Here is a 26,808-nt window from a genome sequence, read left to right on the forward strand (position 1 = left end):
TGTCCCGCATTGTGGGGGCTTGGGCCTGACAAACACAAGCGCTACCGGTCCCTCCGACCACTAGCAGCAGGCAAGCTGGGTTAAGTGTCTTGCTCAAAGACACAAAAGTAGCATTTTCTGGTCTGAGCCAGGATCAAACCTACAACCCTCTGATTACTGGACAACCCGCTCTGTCACCTGAGCTACTGCTGTCCCACTTCTGGGTCTCTCCTGTTTACTGGCTTCTGATCTTGGAACAACTCTGGAGCTATTTACCTGCTGGTGTCAAATTACAAATTATGTCTCACCATTTTGAATGGAGAAAAGCTGACAACCCTCCAGCTGTCTGAGAATGACATGCTTCCTTCCAACATGACTGAGACTGTTTTGTGATTTTATTTTTTTCACCGTAAATTTCTGATTTATCGCCCCTTTAAATCAACCAGATATTGTAACACATCACTGCAGACCTCACTAATGATGCAGGTACCATCAGAACTTTAAGAGATATAAGTCAGAACCTTTTGGTTTTATGTGATGTGTTTATTTTATTTTCTTGGTCCTGGTGGCGTTTCATCAGTTGTTTCCCCCACTGAACATCTTGTTTTCCTTGCGTTCTACTTTATTACTTTCACATCCACTGTCTACTCTGCATTTTATACACTTGTTTTCTGTCTGCCCATCAGCTCTTCTACATCACCTCCCATCAGTTAAACAGTCTTTTGTTTCTCAGCTTCTTTGTAAAGTCTTCTTACTAACCCTCTTAGTCCATTTAGTTCTATTGATGTGGTGTTGTTGTTTCTTCTAGGACAAGTATATTAAATTATAAAAGAGGGGGGCTGTGCTTTAGGTTTGTACCCGAGTCCTCACAAAGCTCATATGATGTCAACAAACTCCACACAGAAAGGCCCAAGCATTGACGTGACTGTTTACTCCACTGTTCACCTGGGAACAATTACAGGAGACATTTAACACAAATCTAATTTTTACACCCCATTGTGCTGCCATGTGGTCTTTACTGCCTCTGTAAACACTCCAAACATGAACAAAAACCATCCATCCATTTTCTGTCAGTGTTTGGTATCAGTGACTACTTTTGTCTACTAGCCGTTTAAAAATGTTCCCATTTGTGATGTCACAATTAGCAGAATTAGCATAGAACCCCCAATTTCATTAACGATCTTCATTCTTAAATTGTCTTTTAATTATAGTATAACTCTTTGGTCGATTTCTTTGTGAAGCAGGCTGTGATTTCCTTCTGCGACATAAACTTTACTAACTTACTTGTACTTTTGTCTTTCCCCAAGTTTTCTATAGAAGGCCATTGTCTCGCTTCGGGTTGCAGTTGCTTCATTCTTTTCTCTTCACATTAAAAATGAATGACTGTACAGAAAATAAAAGAAAAACAACTTAGTAGTCATGAACCTCTGTCAACATGGGTCCAGAACAGCCCCGCTGATGAACAGATTTGTTGTAGGGTTAGTTCGGACTGTTTCAGAATCTCCTTGTTTTGTTTTTGGTGAATGAGTTATTTCATCAGATCCGGTGTAAAAACATCTGTTTGATCCTCTACCAGTTTTCACTAATCATGAGCATAAGAAACATTATTAATGTTTAACTCGTTTTGTTCTTTGGCCTCGGTCCCACTTGCATCATCCTAAACAACTGAGCTGTTATATTGATCATCAGCACAAAACAGCTCTCATTTGTATGCAAAACTGTGAAGCCGTGTACACATTTGGATAATAATGTTCACTACAAAGCAAGCTGTTAATATCTCAGCCCTGAACTATGTCAGATGAGGATACTAACACAAAGCAGCCAGTGGAATTCACCTCCAGCTGTAATGAAACCTTGGGGACACGCGTGCTGCAGAATGCTCATGGTACTGCCTGAACTAATGACTTTGATGCTTTGAAGTTCCTGCTCACTAAACCTCGCTGCCATCACGATTCACACTACGATGACCACAAATGTCATTCATTTAAACTTGGCCAGAGTGGATGGGTTGTGTCGGGTTGAGACACTAGAAACTACAACGAAAAAAAAAAAATTTTTAAAAAACTTGCTAGCGGCCAAAAACAGACAGATTACAACATTTGGGTACTCAAACTAACAACTCATTGGTGAAAGCCAGTATCTCACTGGGTCATTACTGTTGGTGACAATGGGATTTTCACGGGGTTCTCAGGTTTCCTTCATTTGGCCTTGCTGTCATTTCACTGCATCTGAAAAATAATGTATTTTAAAAACCACTTTTCCTCACTAGAGTCTCAGGAGATTGGTGTCCATCTTCATCCAGATGGGGACACCCTGGACAGGTTTTCAGTCTATCACTGGGACACACAGAGACAACAACCACATATGCTCACACCAAGGGACAATTTAGAGTCTCCAGTTAACCTGACAAGCATGTTCATGTTCTGAGGATATCTATGCATGGAGAGGGAATTCTACTTCTGAACCAGCTCCCCCAGTAATCCTGGGATGAACATGAAGCCTATTCGGAAGTGGCAAAATTTGCAGTTCCATTTTCATCCGCTAGAGTCTGGAACCAGAAGTGAGCAAATTCTGCTTGACTCCCATGTTAAAAATGCCAACTTCACAGCAGAAAAAACATGTTTACAGCCTGGTTCAAAAACCCATTTTAGGTTTACCCAGGTAGCAGGCTGGCATGGCCCACATATGGCATCACGCTGGCACAGCCGCATACATCTGGCATGGTCAACCAGGCACGGGCCAGATCTGGCAATGATGGCACGGCTCATATGAGGCATGCCACACGTGGGCCAGTTGAGGCTTAGGTTGCTAGGGGGCCAGATCTGTTCATGCCAGATGTGGGCCAGTTGTGGAAGCTGGTATGTAAGTGAGTAAATGTTATTTCTATAGCACTTATCACAGACCTGGAATCACAAAGTGCTAGCCTAGTGAACTAGACCAAATTCTTGCTTTGCAAAGAATGGTCTAGGCATGCTCCATTGGAACCTCAGCAGCTCCTACCAGGACTCTGGCTAGCCAATCACAGCTCTCTAGAGGGGTTTCAAACACATAAAGAGCTGTGATTGGTCCATAATGGTGGACCAATCATAGTGCTCTATCTGCTTAGTGAACAAATCACAAAGCTTTATCTGCTTTGTGGGCCAATCAGGGCCCTCTATATGCCTGGTGGGTGGGATGATGCAACAGAGTGAAACAAGAGTATGTCACATTGATTGTCCAGTGGAATGCGGAGATCATTTGAAAGACAACGGTAGAACCCGCCCCACAACCGAGAGCCGTCAATGGAGCATGGCCAGACTAAATAATACATTTATTTAGTCTGGCTTGCCAGGCTAACAAAGTGCTTCACATAGAACAAAATTAGGCTCAGGTTGGACCATAAGGCTTTAACAGTTCAGTGATATAGGGAGGAGCTTGACCATGTAGAGCCCTGAAGGTTAGTTCTAGGACTCTAAAATGAACTCTAAAGTTAACGGGTAACCAGTGCAGAGACCTCAGAATAGGAGTGATGTGTGCTCTTCTGTTTGCTCCAGTTAGGAGCCTCACTGCAGAGTTCTGGACCAACTGAAGGTGTTCAAGGGATTTTAGTTAAAACGTGAAAAGTGTGTTGCAGTAATCTAGACGGGAGGAGATACAGGCATGGATATGTCACTCAGTTCACGTGACACGATTCTCCAGACCTGATTTACGTACATAGGAAGGCAAACTAAGGCTTGAGGACCAAATTGCAACCCACCTACAGTATAACCCTCAGGCTTCACTTTAATTTTCATACAAAAAAGTCATTAGAGGACAAAAACACCCAATTGTAAAAGTGGCTATTAAAATGTATACATTGATAAAATATGTTTTATGTAAAATATCTCCTCTTTTTTCTGCCTTTTTCATGAAAAAATAAGCATCAGATAATCAAACTAGCATATAAAGGGTTAAAATTTAGATAAATATTGAATATTTGAATTTTTTTTATCAGAACTGAAGTTGATCACGAGATTTAGACCCAAAAAGCAGAAAAAATATTCATCTGGACCATTTTTGAAGCAGTTTTAAAAGTGGATGTTTCGAGTGGCTCGAGTGAATAGTAAATTTTAAATCTGTTGCTATGTAAACACTACAAATGCAAAAAATTCAAAATTTTAGATATTTCAAAACATAATCAACACTGATTTGTACTAAACACCCCAGGCAAAAACAAGTCTTTTTTTTTAGAAAATAACTCAGTTTTAGTGTATTGTTTTTTCTTTCATAAATTACATCAATGATTTTGAGTATTCAAACTGGCATTTCAATGGTTAAAAGCCTCAAGATGATATAATTTTTTTTATGTTTGAGCAGGGCTTAAGCTGTTCAACAGATCTACATATATATATATATATATATATATATATATATATATATATATATATATATATATATATATATATATATATATATATATACCGTAAATCCTCTAATACAGGCCGGTATTCAATTAAAGGCTGGGTCTCCAATTTTGGCCGGTGTCGGGGTCAGCGGAGGTAAATAATGGCCGGTCTCTTATTGTGGCCGGATGGAATGTGGTAACAAGCAAGTACGAGCGTCCCAGCGGCAATGTTATAGTCCACAAATCAACCAGCAGACGGCAGTAGGGGTTCACGCAGACCTTTATTAGGCTTTTTCTTCAACGCTTTGTAACGCTACAGATACGATCCTCTATCACGCTCCTACCACACAGAGTCACGGTGTAAGTTAACCATGCTAATTCAACCCGCTCCACAGAACACACATCACCTTCCCTGTGGCTTACATAACACTCACACAACATGCAAATCAGCACATAGGAACTAGCAGAACGATAGGAAACACATATAACACAATACCCAGAATGCACCTGGCTTACAACCCCAGCCAGGTCATTACACTATCAAGTTCAAAGAGAACGTGCTGATTATGCTGCAGAACACTCTGGAGAGCAGCAGTAGGGGGTGTATGAACTACAGTAATCCCTCGTTTATCGCGGTAGATGCATTCCAGACCTGGCCGCGATAGGTGAAAATCCGTGAAGTAGGGACTCCCAGCATGCCCCTCGCGGGGATTCCCTCCACGTCGCACCTACGTCACAAACCGCGGCTATAAACGGAAGTCGCCTTTCCAGCTCACCACTCAGTCATCGTTTCTTCAGATTCATGATCAGAGTTTCCAACCTACCAATCAATCCAACGAACTATCAGCTCATAGTAAGTTATCTTACTTACTTCTGGAAAGCCCGGCATTTCCGTGTCACTTCGTTGACGCTCGAACGTTCGGGGGTTTCCTAGAGCAGCCGGCGTTTCACCGACGCTATCACTTCCGCGTCTGTAAAACCACGCTCCCTATTGAATTATCGTATGATCACATTATCTGTGATCAGCAACGCGCTGTGCCAGACCGTAGGTACTGACACGCGATCGTTCATGTCGGTTCATTTCCTTTAATGTTTTCTGTCTTTTATTTGCGCCTGATGTGTATCGCTGCTGTGGAGCGGGGCGCATCAACTTGTCCTCCGACGCACAGATCACTGATGCGGCCGGCAAGCAGGGAGCGCTCAGCTGTTTTCGTGGTCGGTAGATCTGCCTCCTGAGCACGGCCACAGTAACAATCAGGTGTCGCCACCTCAAAAACTGATTTAACACGCGATCGTTCATGTCAGTTCATTTCCTTTAATGTTTTCTGTCTTTTATTTGCGCCTGATGCGTTTCGCTGCATGCTGTGGAGCGGGGCGCTGCGGGCATCACCTTGTCCTCCGACGCACTGATCACTGATACGGCCGCCAAACAGCGAGCGCTCCGCTGTTTTTGCGGTCGGTAGCTCTTTTAGAACTGCAGTTCAAAGGTAGCTCATAAGGTGAATATATATGAACCCAGGCAGCAGTTTTTCTTTGGGATTGAGAGGAGATGCAGGAAGATAATAAACAGACAGGACAGAAAAATAGTCAAATAAAAACAAGTTAGTTTTTGTACCTGCTGTTGCAACAAACAGACACCATTGAAGGTTATCAGAAGTGAGGAACAGAAAATGAAATAATTATTTTAACGTATAGAGCAGCAGGAACTCCGAGAGGCAGGCGCATCAGTGAGTTTGCAGCTGCTGCGCAGGGGGAGGGGGGAGAGGGCTGAAGCAGGAACTACCGTTGTTAAAAGAAATGTGTTTAACTTTGAAAATGTGGGCACAATTTTAATTGTCAAAAACTCCAGCGAACCATTAGTTCATTTTGCTCAAATAGAAATAGAGGCCTGCCTCTAATACTGGCCCTCCTTCCAATAAAGGCCTGGAGCTTGATGAGCTTGAGTCAAATACAGGCCCGGGCGTGTATTAGAGGATTTACGGTATATATATATATATATATGTATATATATATATATATATATATATTAATGTATACATTTTTTATAGCCACTTTTACAAGCGGACGTTTTTGTCCTCTATAGTCTCAAGTTTATAGTGTTTTTTTTCATAGTGTTGGTCTATTTTAAAAATTCCAAATTGAATTCCAAAATGTGTCCATACAGAGGTTTTGCGACAAAATTTTGTACCATATGCACAAACGGTGGTGAAATGGCATCAAAAAGAAAAACAAAAAACTGCGCAAATGGACAAAAACGTCCCTAATGAAGCCTGAGGGTTAAGCCCACACATTTGGGTGAACTATTGCTCAGTCAATACCATCTATTTAATGGGAAGGTGCTCATGTGTGGGGAACAGAAACTTAAGAGGAGCCAATATCACAGGCAAAACTCTATTTTCATGTCAGGTTTTGAGCCAGTTTTCTCTCTTAACCTACACTGATCATCTGGTAACAATGTCCAATCGTTACTATGATGGTTGAGAGGGATTTTTCAATATTTAATATAGTCTGATTTATTGATTTATTGGCCATTTACCATTTTTTAGGTTTGAATGTTGGAAGCCCAAAGAACATGGTGAAATTTGAATTTTACAGATTTGTTCATTATTATATGATTATTATATTATGTTCACTGCTCTGGAGTGGTTCTCCTCTTATCTTTCTGAGCGGTCCTTTTCTGTGGCCGTCTCCAAGTTTAGGTCCTCTACCACCTCTCTTACCCATGGTGTCCCACAAGGTTCTGTGCTGGGGCCTCTACTCTTCCTCCTCTATCTGCTCCCTCTTCAGCACATCCTGAGCTCCTTCAAAGGAATCTTCTACCATCTTTATGCAGATGACATCCAACTGTACATCTCCTTTAAGCCCCATGAGATGTCTAAGCTGCAGCTGTTACTCTCCTGCTTAGACTTTATCAAAACCTGGATGGCTGGGAGCTTTCTACAGCTGAATGAAGATAAGACTGAGATCCTCATCTGTGCCCCAGAGAAGCTGGTTCCCAAAGTCAGAAACTCTCTTGGTCAGCTTGCTTCTCACACCAAACCTTCTGTCAGGAATCTTGGTGTGACCTTTGACCCAGCTCTCACCCTGGATTCTCGTGTCAGTTCTCTTGTTCGCTCTTCCTTCTTCCATCTCAGGAACATTGCTAAGCTGAGTCCCATTCTGTCCCGCTCTGAACCTGAGACTGTTTACACCTCCTCACGCTTAGACTACTGTAACTCTCTTTTCAGGTGTCTGAGCAGAACCTCCCTGAACCGTCTACAGGTGGTTCAGAATGCCTGTGCTCGGCTCCTGACCAAGTCCTCCAAACACACCCACATCACCCCGCTTCTCCTCTAGCTTCATTGGCTGCTAGTCAACTTCAGGGTTAATTTCAAGATCCTGGTTCTGGTCTATAGGGCCTTACATGGACAAGCACCATCTTACATTGGTGATCTTCTACACCCCCAGCAAGCCCCTGAGGTCCAGTGATCGAAGCCTACTGGTTGTGCAGCACCAGGATAAAGGTCAAAGGTGACAGATCATTTACTGCTGTGGCCCCCAGACTCTGGGCCTCTCTCCCCCTGAGCCTGAGATTACTGGACTCAGTGATCTCCTTTAAAAAGCAGCTGAAAACTCACTTGTTCAAGCTGGTTTTGGTGTGACCTTCATCACTCTCTCCTTATTCTGCTCTCCCCACCTATTCCACCTTCTGCAGGATCCACTGATTTCCCTCTTTCTCATTAACTATCTCTCTTTCTTTACATTTGTAATCACAATTGTCAATTTTTTGCCCATTTATATATATTTTTAATAATTTTCTAAATTATTTTTTATATTTTTACATTTGTTTTTGTAAAGTGCCTCGTGATTTTTTTCATTGAGTGGCATTATAGAAATGATTTCTTCTTCTTCTTCTTCTTCTTCTTCTTCTTCTTCTTCTTCTTCTTCTTCTTTTATAGTTCATTCTAACTACACAAAAATCACACCTGAAGAAATCTTTGTACTTAATCATCTAAATATATCATATGTTTTTTTTACATTAAACTTGGCTTTATCCAAACTTTGTTGCAAAAAATATGGCAAATTTTCACAGTGTTTTTGCATTAAATGCCTTATCTTTTCATAAAATAACAAAATGACAGAAACCTTCTAAAACAGTGTTTTCTCGTAACCGAAAGTTAACACAAAAAAAAAATAATAAAGCATCATGAAGGTCTAATCTGACAAGTCTGAAGTTCAGCTGAAGGGGAGGAATGCAGGATGGATGTGGCCGGAACAGAAATGTAAATGTAAAGGCCTTGTTCTAATGACTGGTTGCTACTTCCTGATGTGCTCAGATTCACTAAATGAACATTGGGACTGAAAGTGGGAAAAGATCCGTTTCTTCTCTCCGCTCAAACGGATTAAAGAACAGATGTGTGTTTCTGATAGGATGAAGATTTACTTTGGGCTTTCCTGACAGCGCACTGGCTCAACTAAAGGAGTTCATTCACTTAATCCTGCTGATGGATTATTATAAGGATAAAGAGTCCACACCTGAAATTAGCTGCTCTGGGCTCCATTAATTAAACGATACCTTTGTTTTTCCATACCAAAAAGATTTCCTGCTGATATTTAATTTCTTTTGGTTTCTGCCATTTATTAAAGGCAGCATTAATAATCCTTGACCTTAACAATGAAAGGGCTGAAAACAAACAATCAGGGGATTTTTCTTCAAATGTTTTCTGCGTTTTATTTGTTTATTTATTTTGCAGAAGTGGAGCGGGTTCTGATAAAAACTTCAGATCGCTTGTACAGTTTTGATGATGTAATCCTTTACAGATCATGAACACCATACCTTTTGTTTCAGGGTTTTTTATTATGTGATGCTGATGTGATGAGTGGGTTTCAGTTAGATGCTGAATTATGTTCTTACACCAAGGTTGTCTTTTGCATTTTGACACAATGACTGAGTAAAAGCACACTGCAGGATTTAGCTGGGAAATTACATCTCATTTGGTTTTTATTTCTCATGTCTGATCATGAGGCATGGGACGTAAAATAAAAGGAGTTCCATGATAGTAGTCCATTTTAAATGTCAGAACAGAATTTCTGATTGCTTTTTCCTCCTAATGATCAGACTGTATTCTAATGACTTTTCTCTTTCATTATTTCTCATCTCTATCAGGATTGACAGTTGTGATCAGCTCTTGAGCCAGAGCAGAAAGTTTAGTCAGGCTACAATGGCAACAAGGACAGGCATGATCATGTTCTTGATCCAGCATCAAGCATGATGTGATGTCAGCAATTGCGTCATTTCTGCTTCCACAGAAGAGGAGCCTGATAGCTAAAAGAGCTGCCTCCCATTCTATTTTTAGATATTCAAGGAACCACCAGTAAACCTGCAGTCTGAAAGCAAGTGCTGTGGCATTGCCACATTAGGCCAGACCAAAAATAATAAAGTATTCTAGAAAATGTATTGTTGTTGATACCTGTGGAATCCGATGAGATCAGTCCTTTAGTTTATTTATTTTTTGTGGTACACCACTTGCTTCTGTTTTGCTATGAGCCACAATTTTGATTTTATTTTTTCGTGGACAATTCGGCTGCATTCAGGTGTGCGCGGCTGCACCAATCAGAGACTTTCAAAATGCATTCTGGTGCTATAGATGGACTTTTTGGGGTTATTTCATTGGGGTTTCTATGTCAGAGAGATACAGTTGGAATTCGTGTTTTAAGTTTCCTGAAAACAAGTAGAAACAAAATTATAGTTTATTTGGGTGATGTGTCTCACTGTATTTGAAATGTTATATAGAGACTGATTAGTGCCATGGATGATTAAATGATTTTTGCTGACCTTGTAATTAAATTTAGGGCATTCAGTACCCCTTGTGTGTGTATATACTAATGAAAGTGAAGGTGGCTGTTACAAACCCTGAAGTTGTTTAGGCATTGTGGTAGAGGGGTAACATCAAAACTGGTGCAGAGAAAAGGGGAGTGTAAAAAAATGTATTTTTATTAACAAAGGGCGAACACAATCACTCAGTCCTTGACTGGAAAACACAAAACAAAACGCAAAATACACTCGGATATAACTAACGAAGGCGATGGAGAAAACTCAAAACACCTGAGACAAACGGTCTCAGGGAAGAAAACACGAGAATATCGGTACTAACAAACAAAAAAATAAATGCCGGAACTAACTAACTAAAACAAATCTCGACGACTATCACTATTCTAAATATTATTACTCCTAACAAAACTTAAAGCGAGCCCTAAAGCTGAAAAGGAAACTGAAATTCAAGCACTAGAGCAGACCAAAAAGGGATCACTAAACAAACATGACTAATAATTACTCGATGGTTAAACAAAAGGAACTATCTATCTTAACTGTCACAATCATCAAAGGTCTTTACCGGATTTTACCAAATCTAAACCGTATGTCACAAAGATCCAAACTGAGGAGAGAAAGACAGGGTGTTAAGCTGTGAGTCTCTCCACGAGAACTGAAAGCTGAAGTATTTTAAACCATCTGTCCTCATTAGTTGATGGTATGCAGCTGGGACAGCGAAGGCGGGCAGAGGTGAAGGCCAGCCTGACGGAGGACCTGTCCAAGGTCCTGAACAGCATGGAGGGAGAACTGGGCCATTCAAGGTGCGAGAGCTCAGGATTCGTAACAGTGGCTAATTGTTATAGTTCTCTGTTAGGAACATATGGAACAATCATATCACTGATGTATGATGGAGCTTGATTATTAAGAGCTTTATATGTGAGAAGAAGGATCTTAAAATATATTCTGAATTTAACAGGTAGCCAATGTAGGGAAGCTAAGACAGGAGAGATATGATCTCTCGTTTTCATTCTCATCAGAACTCTAGCTGCAGCATTTTGGACAAGCTGAAGACTTTTAACTACATACTGTGGACTTCCTGAGAGTAATCAATTACAGTAATCCAGTCTTGATGTAATAAATGCATGAACTAGTTTTTCAGCATCACTCCTAGAAAGGATGCTTCTAATCTTAGCAATATTCCGAAGGTGGAAAAAGGAAATCCTACAAACCTGTTTAACTTGGGATTTGAATGGCATGTCCTGGTCAAAGATAACACCAAGGTTCCTTACTTTGTTCTCGGAGGCTAATTTAATGCCGTTCAGATCAGGTGATATAATCCAGATGTATCAAGGACAATACCTTCATCAGATATCTGCTGCTTCTGGTGGAGGGATTGTAGGTGGAAACTGCCTATGTTATCTCTTAATTCATTCACTGTCATTGATGACAAAAGTCTTAATTTTAATCCAATCGTTCACTGCCAATGACGACTAAAGTCGTCATTTGCATTGTTTTTACTGTGTGGGCATCGGAACGATCCCTCGCACCATGAGAACAAACATCCCAGCTCTAAAGCCGATCTTCATCCGCGTACGTCACACGTCACGTGATCAGGAAGCAGAAAATCCATGTGTTAGGAGATTGTTTTGGGCCGATGCTGAGGCGCGAACCAGAAAACCTTCTGCTGATCACAATTCCACAACAGATTATGAAAGAACGGGTAACGCTCGAAACACGCAGATTCTTCCTGATGTGAGTCTCCTCTTTGTTTTGTTAGTTTTGTCGTTGAGTGCAACGATCAGTGACTATTAAAAAACTGTGAAAACACTGAAAAATGGTGGCAGAGAAACGCTTTTCTGATCAGGAAACGGCTGGCAGTGAATTAGTTAATTACTGTTATACTGTTATTTAATTACATAATAAAACAAAACTGATAAGCTAGTTTATACAAAAATATGAGATAGTAAATAGATAATTTTTGTATTTGCCATAACTGATCATAAAACCAGCTTGTTAATCCAGACAGCGTTCTTGCCATTGCAAATAATTTTCCCAATTGAGTGCAATACGAAGAAGTGAGGAAGTGATGTGTGAGGAGGTTTCACTGTGTCAGAAGTTTCCAAATTCTCTCAACACTCTCTTGCTGGAATTCTGAACATGTTGGGAATTTTTAGACACAAACGTTCTCTCAAAACAACAGCAGAGGTGAGTTTCTAGACTCTGTTTTAAATCGTTCCTAATTTCATATTCAAGTCAGAAAAAGCGCGAATATGGAATAGTTCCAGACAAGAGAAGTGAGACATAATTAAGACAACAACCCAAACCCTAGCCCTCAGCTCAGTCGTATTCATTGGTTTCTAGGAAGAGCCTTTTATATACAAGTAAAGCACTAAAACAGCAAGTTTCTAATCACACAGAATCAAATTAAGTAAATTAAAGGAACTTAAGACAGAAGAAAAACTAATTTTACTTTGCTACGCAGCTCATCTATGGACCATCTCACAGCAGGAACCTCCGAAGTCACACGCACAACAAACTCGTTCAGAAACACTCAGCAGCACGCTGTCTAATGGAATTAGTAATAATAATAGCTATCATTAAAGCAAGTCTCCACCAAAGGCTTCACACGGCCCTTTAATGAACAGCTTACCATGACAGTGAGTGATTCTTGCTGTGCAACCTTCCCCAATAGTCCGAGGCACGGTGGCAGACAGAAGCGGGACGCTTGTGCCCACTCGCCTCTTTCATTCCTCGCCTCAGAGCTGCTGAATGGAGGACCCTGAAAGGTTTCCAGGGCAACATGCGTGCAGCCTTGACTTGAAAGTCAGATTAAACAACAGAGCCAGTGTGTCTGTGAAGCTTATACACAGGAGCAGAAATCACCTGCAAACTTCAAAAGAATATTTCTGGCCAAACGGACTCGAAACTAAGCTAAACTTTTATTTATATGAAATTCTGATTCAATTTTTCATTTGTCCAGATTCAGGAGTTCAGCAGCAAGTTAAGAAAACCTGAGATGAGTGCTTGTAACACAGAGCAGGTTACAAACGGCCTGTTTGTTCTTTAAGGATATTGACAATCAACAGTAGGAACTTTTTAAGGGAATTCTGGCCTTACCTTTCATACCAAAATGGCCTCTGTTAGGAGAAATTGAGATTGCATTCTTTAGAATAGTTCAGTTAATGCACTTATTTTAAAAACCTTTCAAGTAGTACGTCACTAAAAACATTTTTAATGATTAATTCAGATTATAATCAGTCACTCTGAGTTTTTCATGCAGGCTGAACATGAAAATAGTCTCCTACACCTATCTCCTGCATTAGCTTCTGATAGAAAACAGACGGTGAAACTCTAGGATTAGAAAAACCTGACAGATCTACGTCACAATGCCACTAACATTCATGGACTCACCCATCTTGACTCATGATGGGGAAGGTTGTTGTTGGTTTAGCGTCCAGAAAACAGCAGTGAACGTCTCGACTAGTAGAAGCTAACTATTACCATTAGCAACTCCACCACACAGCAGAACTCCTCCACATTTTTGTTATTGTGGACATAAAACATCAATGTTGCAGAGCAAACAGTCAGTGGCAGAGTCGTGTTGCTGTTAGCCAATCAGATGAGATGTCTAAATATCAGGAAGTAAGACTCCAACTCCTGCCGTCTTCTTCTCCACACTCCTCTGGCCAACGTCTAGTCTGAAACAAGGGTGCCAGAGCTTTCTCCCTCTCAACTCTGATCTGACTCATTTTATTTCCTGAAACATGTGTACCTAAAGATAATTGTGAATCAAAATAACAATTTCTGTCAGAAAATGTAAAATTAAGTATTTTTCATGAATTTGTTCAGCCCTAATTTATAATAAATACATGTTATGGTTTATTTGTCAAAGGCATGCATTCGTTTCTTTTTTACACATTTCAAACAACTACGTATTATAATTATACAAATTTGTCTATTTGTTTTTTGTATTTTCTTTTCTTGCTTGCTTTGTTTATTACTTACAAGAGGCCCAGTTTTAAACTATCATTGTGCATTTTGGTATTTCACATTAATTTTTGTTAATAAAAAAGTTATATAATTAAAAATATAGAGTTATTTTTATTTCATCACCAGCAGCAAGATGTTGCATTTCCCATGCATCCAGAAGTCAGTTCTTGCAGTCTTGAGAAGTTACTTAACATCTCTTCTGAAACTACAATGTAATGTGGACTTGACAGCAATCTACGTGCAAATGTGTATCCGTGTTTGTGTGTGTGTGTGCGTGTGTGTGTGTGTGTGTGTGTGTGCGTGCGTGCGTGCGTGCGTGTGTGTGTGTGTGTGTGTGCGTGCGTGCGTGCGTGTGTGTGTGTGTGTGTGCGTGTGTGTGTGTGTCATAAATCCAAAACCAAGAAGATAATCAGTAAAACAACCTGCAGAGTCAATAACAGGAATCATAAATGATGGCATTTACATCCTGGTGTCTCGATCTAAAACATTTAAAACTTGTTTAAACTCATTCACTGAGACCAGTTCTTTTAAATTCAGCTGGTTTTGGAGCTGATTCCATGAATAAGAAGCAGAATATCTAAATGCTTTTTTCCCAATTCAGTGTGGACCCATGGCACTTTTAAAAGGAGCAAGTCATGGGAACTCATACAATAGCCTCCAGTAGTCTTTTGAGAAATGTAGTTCTGCAAGTATAGTGGAAGGAAACCAAGGACAGTCTTATAGATTAAAGCATACCACTGTTTCAATCTACAACGATATTCAGCAGACCTTCTAACACAAGAGTACAATGTACAATGATGAGTCACCATTTAAAGATTTGTAATGAACCTCAAAGCTCCATGGTATACTGTATCCAGAGCATGCAGACACTGTGTGGAGGCATGCATGTAAATGACATCACCATAATCCAGCAATGGCAAAAAGGTAGCTGTAACAAGTTGCTTTTTAGCTTCACATGAAAGACAGGACTTGATTTTGAAAAAGACTTGACTTATGTTTTTTTCCCCGATATGGACCTTCTTTGCATTTCTACCTGTATGCTTTTGTTTTTACTGATTGCTTTAACTAAGCTAAAAGCTCAACGGTACGTAATGCTACTGCTCCTCCACCACAGGAGAAGAGAGCAGAATAACATGCTAATGATCACCTGCTCACACCGTCTTTCAGCTCCTCGGACTTGTCTTGAGCGTCTGCAAAGGCAAAAAGACGTAACACTGAAGTTGTACACATGCACAGTGGGCATTATTTTACTCCAACAATACGAACTGAGTGTGTACATGGACATCAATCAGAATGTTGATCGGACAAAACCGCCTCTCTCAAGTGGAATGGAATTTCATTCCGATCGGGTCGTATTGGATCAGAATATGCCGATTGACATGTTTACATGAAGACATGTTGATCTGATAGGGCGTTTATTCTGATTACTTGTGCCCATATAAATGTAGCTACTACTGACACTCGTCTGTAACTTGAAGCAACCTGCTGGGTTCCTTATATAGGAAACTTTTTACTGATTGGCTTAAAGAACTGAACTGTATTGGAATGTTTACTGTGTGAAGTGCTTTGAGACAAATCTTGTTGTGGTTTGGCGCTTTATAAATAAACTGAATTGAATTGAATGTAAAGGTTTATAAAATACCAGTGCTTAGAGCAGAACTGGACATGAGTTCATTCAGATGAGCCATTTTTAGCTCATCATCCAAATGGACCCACATTCTGACCAGATTGCTGCACTAATAAAACCTGCCAATCTTTTACATATGACCATGATTCATGCAAATCTGTTATTTTTTACTCTTTTATTATATTTATGTATGACATGTGTCATCACCACAGCAACTGTAAACTTCCACCGCTGAAGGTCAAAGGATTAAAGTTCTTACTGCTTTAGAACCAAAGCATCTGGACATACAACACCCCAACTATAACTGACCAGAAATCCTCAACTCCTCTCCACTGTTCCTTCATCTCCATCTTCTCTCACCCCCAACTACAGTCAGGTCATAAATATTGGGACATCGACACAATGCTAACATTTTTGGCTCTATACACCACCACAATGAATATCAAATGAAATGAACAAGATGTGCTTTAACTGCAGACTGTCAGATTTTATTTGAGGGTATTTACATCCAGATCAGGTGAACGGTGTATGAATTACAACAGTTTGCATATGTGCCTCCCACTTGTTAAGGGACCAAAAGTAATGGGACAATTGGCTTCTCAGCTGCTCCATGGCCAGGTGTGTGTTATTCCCTCATTATCCCAATTACAAAGGCACATTAAAGGTCCAGAGTTCATTTCAAGTGTGCTATTTGCATTTGGAATCTGTTGCCCCTGTCACCCATGGTGTTCCCCAGGGCTCTGTGCTGGGGCCATTACTTTTCATCCTTTACATGCTCCCCCTTGGTCATATCATATGCCAACACGGTCTCCATTTTCATTGCTACGCTGATGACACACAACTCTACATCCCTAGCAAATCAATCACCCCAGCCATTCTTTCCACGATCTCAGGATGCCTCTCAGACATAAAACATTGGTTGGACACTGACTGGACTCTGACATAAAACATTAGATGGACACCAACCTCCTCACATTGAACTGCTCCAAAACAGAACTCAGTATAACTGGTCCCAAATATCTCCTACCCTCAGTTCAAAATATTTCTTTACAAGTTGATGGTCTCACAGTGACTCCCTCCTCTACAGTTCATAATCTCTGTGTTATCTTTGACTCTTCCCTTTCCTTCAACTCCCACATCAACAACATCACCAGGGTATTGTTCTTCCACCTTCACAACATTGCCCATCTCCATCCATCCCTCACTGACTCCACTGCCCAAACACTCATATTTGCCTTCATAACCTCTAGACTGGATTATTGCAACAGCATTCTTTACGGACTTCCATCCTCAGCCCTACAAAAACTTCAATACATCCAAAACTCAGAAGCACGTTTATTCACCCACACTCACTCCAGGGACCACATAACCCCAGTGCTCAAACAACTTCACTGGCTCCCAGTTCCATACCAGATCCATTACAAATTGCTCCCCATCACTTACAAATGCCTCAATAACCTTGCACCATCATATCTGACAGAACTTCTCCATTACCATTCTCCTTCCCAGCACCTCCTTTCTGCTGACTCCAACCTCCTTTCCCCTTTTTAAACAAAACAACACGCCATGGGGGATCGAGCCTTTGCAGCAGCTGCCCCCACACTTTGGAACTCTCTCCCACTGATCATCAGGAATGCCGTCTCTCTTTCTACTTTCAAGTCACTGCTTAAAACACACTTCTTTAAATTGGCCTTCCCTTGCGATCAACCCAGCATCCCCTAGTCTGTTTACTATGTTTAACTTTGTTTTATTACGTGTTTATTGCATTTCTGTGAAGCGTCTTTGAGTGACCTAAAAAGCGCTATACAAGTTTGATGTATTATTATTATTATTATTATTATTATTATTATTATTATTATTATTACTATTATTATTATTAAAGGGCAGCCTTGGTGAAGTCCAACTCTCACTGGAATGAGCTTGACTTACTGCCGGCAATGCGAACCAAACTCAGACGCCAGTCATACAGGGACCTAACTGCCATATTAGAGGGCCTGGTACCCCATACTCTCAGAGTACTCCCTAGGTGATGTGGTTGAGCGCCTTCCCCAAATCCACAAAAAACATGTGGATTGGTTGGACGAACTCCCACACACCCTCCAGGATTCTCCTAAGTGTATAGAGCTGATCCAGTGTTCCACAGCAAGGATGAAATCAATCAATCAATCAATCATCAATCAATACTTTATTAATCCCAGAGGGAAATTAGAGTTTCAGTACACACAATTCAGAGATCAGACATACATGGGCAAGACACATGACAAGAATTGGTGACTGTGGTCATTTGCAACCCGAGTCGCGCTACCTTAATAGAGATAAGAAGGTAACATGAGGAATTGGTTCAAGTGAAGGGGAAAAAAGGCACTTCACAGCTACCCTCCCACCAGGAGGGCAGCTTTGCTCTGCAAAAAAAAACACCTCAACAGATATGCAACAGACTTCAGACAACACAACATGAGACTCCAATAGGAAGGCAGGGGGAGGGCTGGGATCCGTTTGGTGGGGGGTAGGTTGGGTTTTCACAGCATCTGTCTGCATTCTTTCGTGGGGGTTTGTTGCCGCTCAAGGCTACCAGGGCATCAGATTCGGATAAGAAGAATTTGTTTGGGTCAGGCTGAGATAATTCTCCTCTCTGCCTTCAGTCTTTAAACTGATCATTCCAGTCCTTCAGTGGAGCCAATTTTGGGTTTTAAGCTTGTCCATACCGTCTGGTGACCCTCTCCGAGATGACATCCATTTTGCGCACTAATACTGGTATCGCAGCTAGAACATTGTCCAGCTTACAATTCACCTCGAGTAACATCCCAGTCTGTGAGGTCTCCACACGGACGGTGCTTTCCGTGGGTGCGGGTCGCCCTTCAATCGCTCCCGTCTTCCCAAATTTCCAGAAAACCAGATATCCTCCCACTCCAATCAGGAGAAATCCAGTGATCATCAGGCCGAATATCCACACGTCTTCGATATCCTCAATGGACAGCTGGGAGAGGCATATGATCTTCCATTCCTTCCAGAAATCCAGCATATACCCCACTCGGTGTGTCCCCTGTGGACATGTGGGAGCCCCCTGCTCCGTTCTCATTGTTGAAAAAATCGAATCAATCGCGTTGAATGATCAAATCCATGGTTAAAAAATAGGGTTTTTCAGAAGAAATGCAGAGAAGTGCTCTGTGGGCAGACAGGACAAAGAACCTTGGGAAAAAAAGATAAGGGAGTGAAAAGAGAAGCTGTTGGGTAAAAACAATATTGGATGCAGGGAAATGATTTTGTCTGGGTACCATCTGGTGTTTTTTTATTTCAAACGAAGGTTCATTCCATGCTCATCATATTTTGTTATTATTCTGTGGCTCCGGCAGGGAGGTTCTACCTTGCAGGTCTGCAGGGTCTGTTGTTATCACAAAAGCAGACGAAGCTTTTCTCTGTTATACCAAGCACCTGGGAAAGTTTTCTTTCTGTGAGGGGGGTGGGTGTGTTTCTCTTTAATGTGTGTGTGCTATGTACTTTTGAATAAAACCTCTTTGCGAGCATCTGCTCGTCGAGAGACCGAACAGACAGCCACTGGTGTGTATCTTCTTTCTCCCCGATTTTGCAAAGTCTGTTTGTTGATTATATGTGATTTATTATTGATAAATGGTATTGATAATTTAAAACCTAATATCTCTAACCCCCTTTGTGTGTGTTGGACTTTCTTTGAGGTAATCTTGGATTGACTAATAAAATTACTTAACAGAAGCGTCTGTACTCCGCAAGTGCCAGGAAGAAAACCACATTGTTCATCGTGAATCTTAGGTTTGACAATTTGACGGACCCTTCTCTCCAGAATCCCTGAATAGACCTTACTAGGGAGGCTCAGAAGTGTGATCCTTCTGTAGTTGGAACACACCCTGTGGTCCCCCTTTTTAAATAGGGCGACCACCACCCTAGTCTGCCAATCCAGTGGAACTGTCACCTGTGTCCACGCGATACTGCATCAACCAACAAACCAACAGATTGAGACAGAATGTCATGCTTCTGTGACACTGTGAGCATTCTGTCACTGTCACCCAATTTATCATGCACCCTGGCTGCTTAGCCAAGGGAGATGTCCCTTTGGCTAACTAGTTAGCATGCATGACTCTCACTCGGGAGTTTGGGGACTGAATCCTGATTGGACCATTTATTTTATATCCGGCACAGATCTCTCTGAAGAACTCACAGCATTGACAGCTTCAGCAACGCTTTGCCACTCCATGGAATTTCTCTTATTTGTTTTGCAAAAGGACTTCCTTTCATTTTTCTGCCTCACCCACAAGTACCTCAATTTCTGCTTTGGTGAAATTGCTCTTCCTTGATCCACGGTCGCGATCATTAATGGTGGAGCGCTGCAACGAGCCGGTTTATGTATAAGCATATGAGATCCACAAGACACTTTGCATTGACCAATTACGGCAGAAAGTGGGCGTGTTGATGGTGGAATGTGATCCAAAACCACCTGAGAACCTTTCTAGATAGTTTCTGATTCATTAAGCGGACTGTGTGAAGCTGTGCATACTCCATGTTTTATAGGTCACACACTTACTTGGGGTAGGTTTTTTTTTTTTTTTTTTTTTTTTGCTGAGCTTAAGTACGGTTTTAGTAAGAATTCTATACATTGTTTTGTAAATGAGACCCCTGGGAAATAAACAGCTACGCCCTGCCAGTAATCAGATATCCCACAGAAACAATAAGGTGGCCAAAGGAAGAAATACAGACCACAGATATTAAGTCACGGATGCTCCTACCCATGTATGGAGGGTTCCATCCCAAATCCAACACCCTAAGACTGTACACTAGCCATAAGGAAGGAGGCTGAGGACTAGTGAGTGTGAGAGCCACTGTCCAGGATGAAACATCCAAGATCCATAAGTACATCAAGGAAAAGGCCCCAACAGATGACATGTTCAGTGAAAGTCTCAGACAATGGCGAACAGAGGAGATGGAAATACCATCATGCGAGGAAAACCCCCTAAATGGCATGTGCCACAGACTGATAACTGAAGTGGTTGACATCAAGAAATCCTACTAATGGCTAGAAAGAGCTGGTCTGAAGGACAGCACAGGGGCACTCATCATGGCTGCGCAGGAACAGGCCCTGAACACCAGAGCAACAGAGTCCAAGATCTACCACAACAGACAAGACCCAAGGTGTAGGCTAGAGGCCCCTGAGACAATCCACCACATAACTGCAGGGTGGAAGATGTTGGCAAGGAAAGCATACATGGAATGCCACAACCAAGTGGCTGGCATCGTGTACAAGAACATCTATGCAGATTATGGACTGGAAGCACCAAGGTCATAGTGGGAAACACCCCCTAAGGAGATTGAGAATGAGATAGCATGCTCCTGTGGGACTTCCAGATCCAGTCTCAGACTGTTGGTATCGCCACATCAACCACAACAGCTGTTGTTTCTCCACTACCACCATATGTCTACCACTATATATATATATATATATATATGTGTGCAAACAAACCTAAATGATTCAGAATGTAGTTAGAATATTTAAAGCTGATTGTACGCACGTTAGTTGGTTAATAAGCATATGTTGAGGAATGAATGATGTTTTAGATCAACTTGCCTTCCAGTCCAGTTGGGTAAAGCTAGTCCTCACATAGATGGTGATCAGGCATCTTCACACCTCTAGAGCAGTGTTGGAAAAACAATCCTAATCGGAAACAACTTTTTTCTTGGACTCAGCTCAGTGCGTCGGAGTCAATCTCCCATGAAACCCGCAGCCAATGGCAGACAAAGTTCACAGAACTCAAAGACAAACTGATGAAGAGATTTGAAGTTAATAAAATGATCAAGATCATTAAAACAATCCTTACATTTCCTATAAAACATTAAAGTCCAATTTAGCTGAGAGGTTTGGGATAAAATAATCTGTTTCCTTTGCAGTATTATTATTATTACGTGTGATTATCTTTCTGCGGCAGCCTCTCTTTGCCAGTGAGGTCACTGATTCTGCCATGAGGGATGCTCTGCTGTCACCTACCAGCTGGCCTGGCACAGAGCATCACTCTGAAGTGTGGCTTGGCTTCATCCGGTGAGGGCAGCTGCCCAACGGCTCGCCTGCCTGGACTCATATTAGAAACAACCCCCAAAGAAATCTGCTGAGAGCTGAAGAACACTGGGTTTGTTGCCTTTAGGGTGGGATGGAGCTGAGCTACAGTCCAAATACAGGGAAGTGATTCATATCAACTCAGAAGTGCTGCTGATTAAAGTCAGGACTTGGATGCTAAAAATAATTTGGAGACACGTTTGCAGAGTTCCAGCTGGAGGCAACTATACCTTATCTGTGTGTGGTGGCCGAACGGGGAATCACTTTGTTCTCTTTTGTTAAAGGTGGCACTGAACATGATACCAGCTTAATTACCTATGGTAGGTTTTAGACTTCATAGCATGGAAAAAACTAGCAAAATGTGTCTGTTTCTGGTGTTCTGGGAGAATTTTTGAATAATCTAATATCAAACTCAACAAAGACTGTCCTACTGTGGAGCCATCCTTCATTCCAAAGCACTCACAGCCAGCCCAGTCCTTCTGGAGCAGCCCCTTACTCAGAGCAGGGCACACTCATCCCTCTGCAGCCAGTCTGCAGATGCAGCTTTGGTGCAGGAAGTGCCACTTATTTTGAATTGTGGCAAAAAAACAACAAAAGAAAGTTAATTTGTAGTACTCTAGGATTTTTGTTTAACTATTTTTGTCCCTCTCAAGACTTTTAACCAGATCAGGTGTATTTACAGATATTTTACTCCTGAACAAAAGGCGTGACCTCCTACAGAACAGGCACTCACCAACTTCCAAGGAGTACTGAGACCTGACTGAGAAGACCTGAATCCCCAGAAATCTTATTATTCCAGTCTTTATTCTATTAAATGGGAAGGAGAAAACAGCAAAAGGTTGTTCATTATTATTTAGAGGGGCTGTATCTTTATAGTGTCTTCTTAGAGTTCTACAGCCGCCCCAAGGTGCTTCATAAACCAGTCATTCACCCATTCACAGACACATTCACACGCTGGAAGCCGCAGCTGCCCTGGGGCACACTGACAGAGGCGAGGCCTGCCGTTCACTGGTGCTTCCAGTCCAGCCGACCACCTCCAACAGGCAAGGTGGGTTAAGTGTCTTGCCCAAGGACACAACAGCAGCATTCTCTGGTGGGAGCCGGGATCAAACCTGCAACCTTCTTATTACCGAACATCCCGCTCTACTTCCTGACCAACTGTTGTCCTAAACTAATAATTTACACAAACAAATCCTACTCAGTACCGGCTGAAGACCTGAACTTGTTTTTATGTCTCTAAGTAGTTCAGCTTGCTACAGGCTGCAGTTCAGCTGTTGTCATGGAGACAGGCATCAAAGAGGAGGCATGCACCAGAGTTCCTGGATTGTGTTGCAGCCTATAGTCTTGGCCTTGGTGGCCATCAGGTCACAGACTTCCGTAACACCTCAGCTTTAGGGACAATCTCACATGGCTTACTAATCCCTCAAATGTTTCTTTTTTTTCCCTCTTCATCAAAAATAATTTTCCCACTGAATTTATACTGATAGTGTACTTTAGTCAGCAGCGCAGCACAGCCTACCAACCCAGCTCACAGAAGTGGTTCTGGAAACCTCACCTGTGTGTAGGAGTTCAGAGTGTAGGAGTTCCTCACCTGTTTAGTCTTTGTGTGTGGAAACAAGAGATAATAAGTGTCTGGGTAGTAGTATGTACCTTCACTGAATGCCACAGCAAACTGTTCATTATGGAGTTTCGTGTTTTGACGCATTTTTATAAAAGTTGTGGGTCGTTAAAATAGAAAGAAAGAGTAACCGAATCAAGAACATGTGAAGAGATGCTTGGCACTTTTGCAGTGGCTGCTTTAGTAACTATATTTCAGTTCCCTTCCTAAAATCGGTATACTGGGAAGAAGTATTGCTTTACTGCACATTAAGGCTGACAGTAAAGACATCAGTAGGTGCAGCAGCATGCTTGAGCTCTGACCAGACAGCAACAGAAGAGCAACAGCTTCCTAGTACAAAGGCACATCATTAGTCTGCAGCTGCATTCTCAGGTAAGTTTGATTTAGATAAGTTGTTGCTGCTGCAGCACAGTGATGAGGTAGAGAAGGTGACAGGTGGTGGGCATCAGGTGTGGTTAGCTGTGTCTCTTAGGGCAAGGTCATTTAGCCATGTTGTTGAAACAACAGGGAACATGGACAGCAGCAAGTTAAGTTCAGACATGTAATCAAGACTCTGCTGCATGCAGGAACACCACACCTGTTCTGTTGTATCTACATGTTTTTATGTCCAGCTGGCAGATACTTAAATGTTCATATTTAATTTCTATGATGTCAGTGACTCGCTGGTTTCCTCACCTTCCAGAGTCACCACTTTTTACACAGTAACCAGAGTTTAGAAAGAAAATGATCTTTTATATCGTGCCTCTTTAGCTAAGAAACAGAAGGAAAACACCAGCTGTCCTTTGTGTTCGGTTTGTGATCAAGTAGCTGCTCAGCTATAGTTTTTATGGCAATACAGTCACACTTCAGGTACCCAAGATGCAGTGAACTCACCCTGGGATGAAAAGGATTATGTCAGGAACAGTGTGTGTGTTGTGTTTGATGGAAGAACTGGGGGGTGTTTGTGTTACAAGGTTTCCTTTGTTTCAAGCTCCAAGGGATGGTGATTAAAGGAGTCAGATATCATGAAAACATCAGAGGACATCCGTCTAGTACAACAAAGTTAAACCCTTTTTAGACAAGGATTGCACAGAAGTTGAGATTTTGAGCAAAGCTGAAAAGAAATCCAGATGGATGGATGCTTAATTGGTCCATGAGGGAAACTATCCAGTAGGACGTCTCCTTCATTTGTAATGACTGGCTGAAGACAAAGGTAGATACTGCATAAGTGCTAACTCTCCAAACTTCTGAAACAGAAGCAGGGCAAACTTCAAAACACAAGATTTAAAATCTTCAATGATTTTTTTCAACTAGTGTCACCTGAAAGGTTTAGGCGTCCAGGACCCATGTGGCTTTTAGATACTTTCCTTTGTGAAAGGTCAAACTGGTTTAAATGACACACCTACTCTATAATAATAATAATAATAATGCATTGAACTTAAGTAGCGCTTTTCTAGACACCCAAAGACGCTTTCACACACTCTCACATTCACACACTGCTAGTGATGGTAAGCTACTTGTAGCCACAGCCGCCCTGGGGAGGTCTGACAGAGGCGAGGCTTCCATTTGGTGCCGTCGGCCCCTCTGACCACCACTAACACAGGCAAGTGGGTGAAGTGTCTTGCTCAAGGACACAACAGCAGGATACCCCTGGCGGGAGCTGGAACCCATGACCCTCCGATCATGAGGCAGCCCGCTCTACCACCTGAGCTACTGCGGCCCCGATATGATGGCTGACTTCCTGTGGGTTCTGGACCATCAGTCCAAAGGTTTCATTAAAAATCAGCCTTAGAAGAGCTTACATTTCAGCGCTCTAAAACAGGGTTTGTCATGGCAACCTTAAATGTTTTGCAAGAAAAAATAAATAAATGAATAACCTCTGAAACAAGCTTGACAAAACCTTATGCAATCATTGACCTGGATCCTGGTCCATCCACCAAACTGCCCTCTGCAGTTTCGTATCTGAACCAGCACGGACCGGACTGGGTTGCTTTTATAGAGCTCACAGCTAGGTAGCCTTGTATTTTTCAGTGCTCAGTCGGTTTTTGGCCCTCGTACTATCGCAATCTGCTTCAGGATGAACAGGTCCAACACACCCACTGCCCACTGACTGGCTCAAATTCACGCATAGGTAAGCTTCCGATTGGTGGATAGAATAAATCAGCGGTGGCTTCCATTATCATTCTGGCTTCTGATTGAAGCTGTGGCAGCTCTCTGCCTGTCTTTCTCACTGCTGTGAGAGGCACATACACACACACACACACACACACACACACACACACACACACACACACACACACACACACACACACACACACACACACACACACACACACACACACACACACACACTGCCTGTTTAAGGGAGACACCACAGACTTTTCTGCATGTCTTTTGCCCCGCCCACATGCTTGGAGATGTCCCCGTTCCTGAGAAGTGTGTGTGTGTGTGTGTGTGTGTGTGTGTGTGTGTGTGTGTGTGTGTGTGTGTGTGTGTGTGTGTGTGTGTGTGTGTGTCTGTGTGTGTGTGTGTGTGTGTGTGTGTGTGTGTGTGTGTGTGTGAGACCAAACCCTACCGGAGCGGGACCCGGAATGACGCCTTCCATCCCAGTTCGTGATGTCCCATATGTGAAACTGCCTTATGTGGGCAGATCGCTCAGTCTTGGCTTAGAGCAGCTTAACAGGAAGTGAAGTCAGAACCGTGCTGCCTACTCACAGTGACAACATCACGAGGAAACGTCTTTTTTCGGTCATGTTGCTCATCCAGATTTGGTCCCCTAAAGTGGGACTGTGCCAGCGTCTTCTGGATGTCCTGTATTACGTCCTGAACACCTTCAGATATGTGCTAATTGTAGTCCAGTTGAGGTTGTTGTGGACATGTTTTCTAAGTAACATTTAAGCTAATTTTAGACCTAGTTTTACAGACACCATGTGTATAATTACAGTATGAGTCATGTTCATAAGATAAGCTAGCTTGAGAAAGGGGTTGGACTTTACAATTGTGTATTTTCAAAAGGAACTCCTGCCTTACCTTTAATGGCCATCATTATTGTGTGCTGCACTAGGACCTGTAGACCCTGTAATCCCAACCCATGATCAGAACTGATGAAGCTTTTTGGATGACATAAGGAAATCAGTGGCCGTTGCAGCGTCACACCGTTATCAGACTGTCTTAATCTGGATAAATAAGCATCGGCACCAACAACAGTAGTAGTGTTTGAGCTAGTTCTAGGACAGCTTGGGAATGCACAACACCACCACACAGGCTGACCTCCAACACCTCCAACAGGCGACCAGACTGATGACCAACATGAGGAGGAGGAGCCAAGCTTTTCAAGAGTCTTCTATATGACACTCAGACCCTGAATGTGTAAAATGCATCAAGT

At 41.9% G+C, this 26,808-nt stretch overlaps 1 protein-coding gene across 4 annotated transcripts in view; it reads right to left on the reverse strand.

Annotated features, from left to right (window-relative positions):
- Positions 1-26,808, reverse strand: part of grm8b (glutamate receptor, metabotropic 8b) — a 175,899-nt gene that overhangs the window by 92,554 nt on the left and 56,537 nt on the right. Inside the window, exon 1 of one of the 4 annotated variants that reach the window (XM_054746525.2) lies at positions 12,784-12,869. The exons of the other annotated variants lie outside the window; for them this stretch is intronic. The gene's annotated coding sequence lies outside the window, so the exon portion shown is untranslated. Of the gene's footprint in view, positions 1-12,783; positions 12,870-26,808 lie in introns of those variants that run through there. 4 annotated transcript variants of the gene reach the window in all.

Source organism: Nothobranchius furzeri, chromosome 14, assembly GCF_043380555.1.
Source record: "Nothobranchius furzeri strain GRZ-AD chromosome 14, NfurGRZ-RIMD1, whole genome shotgun sequence".
Classification (NCBI taxonomy): domain Eukaryota; kingdom Metazoa; phylum Chordata; class Actinopteri; order Cyprinodontiformes; family Nothobranchiidae; genus Nothobranchius; species Nothobranchius furzeri.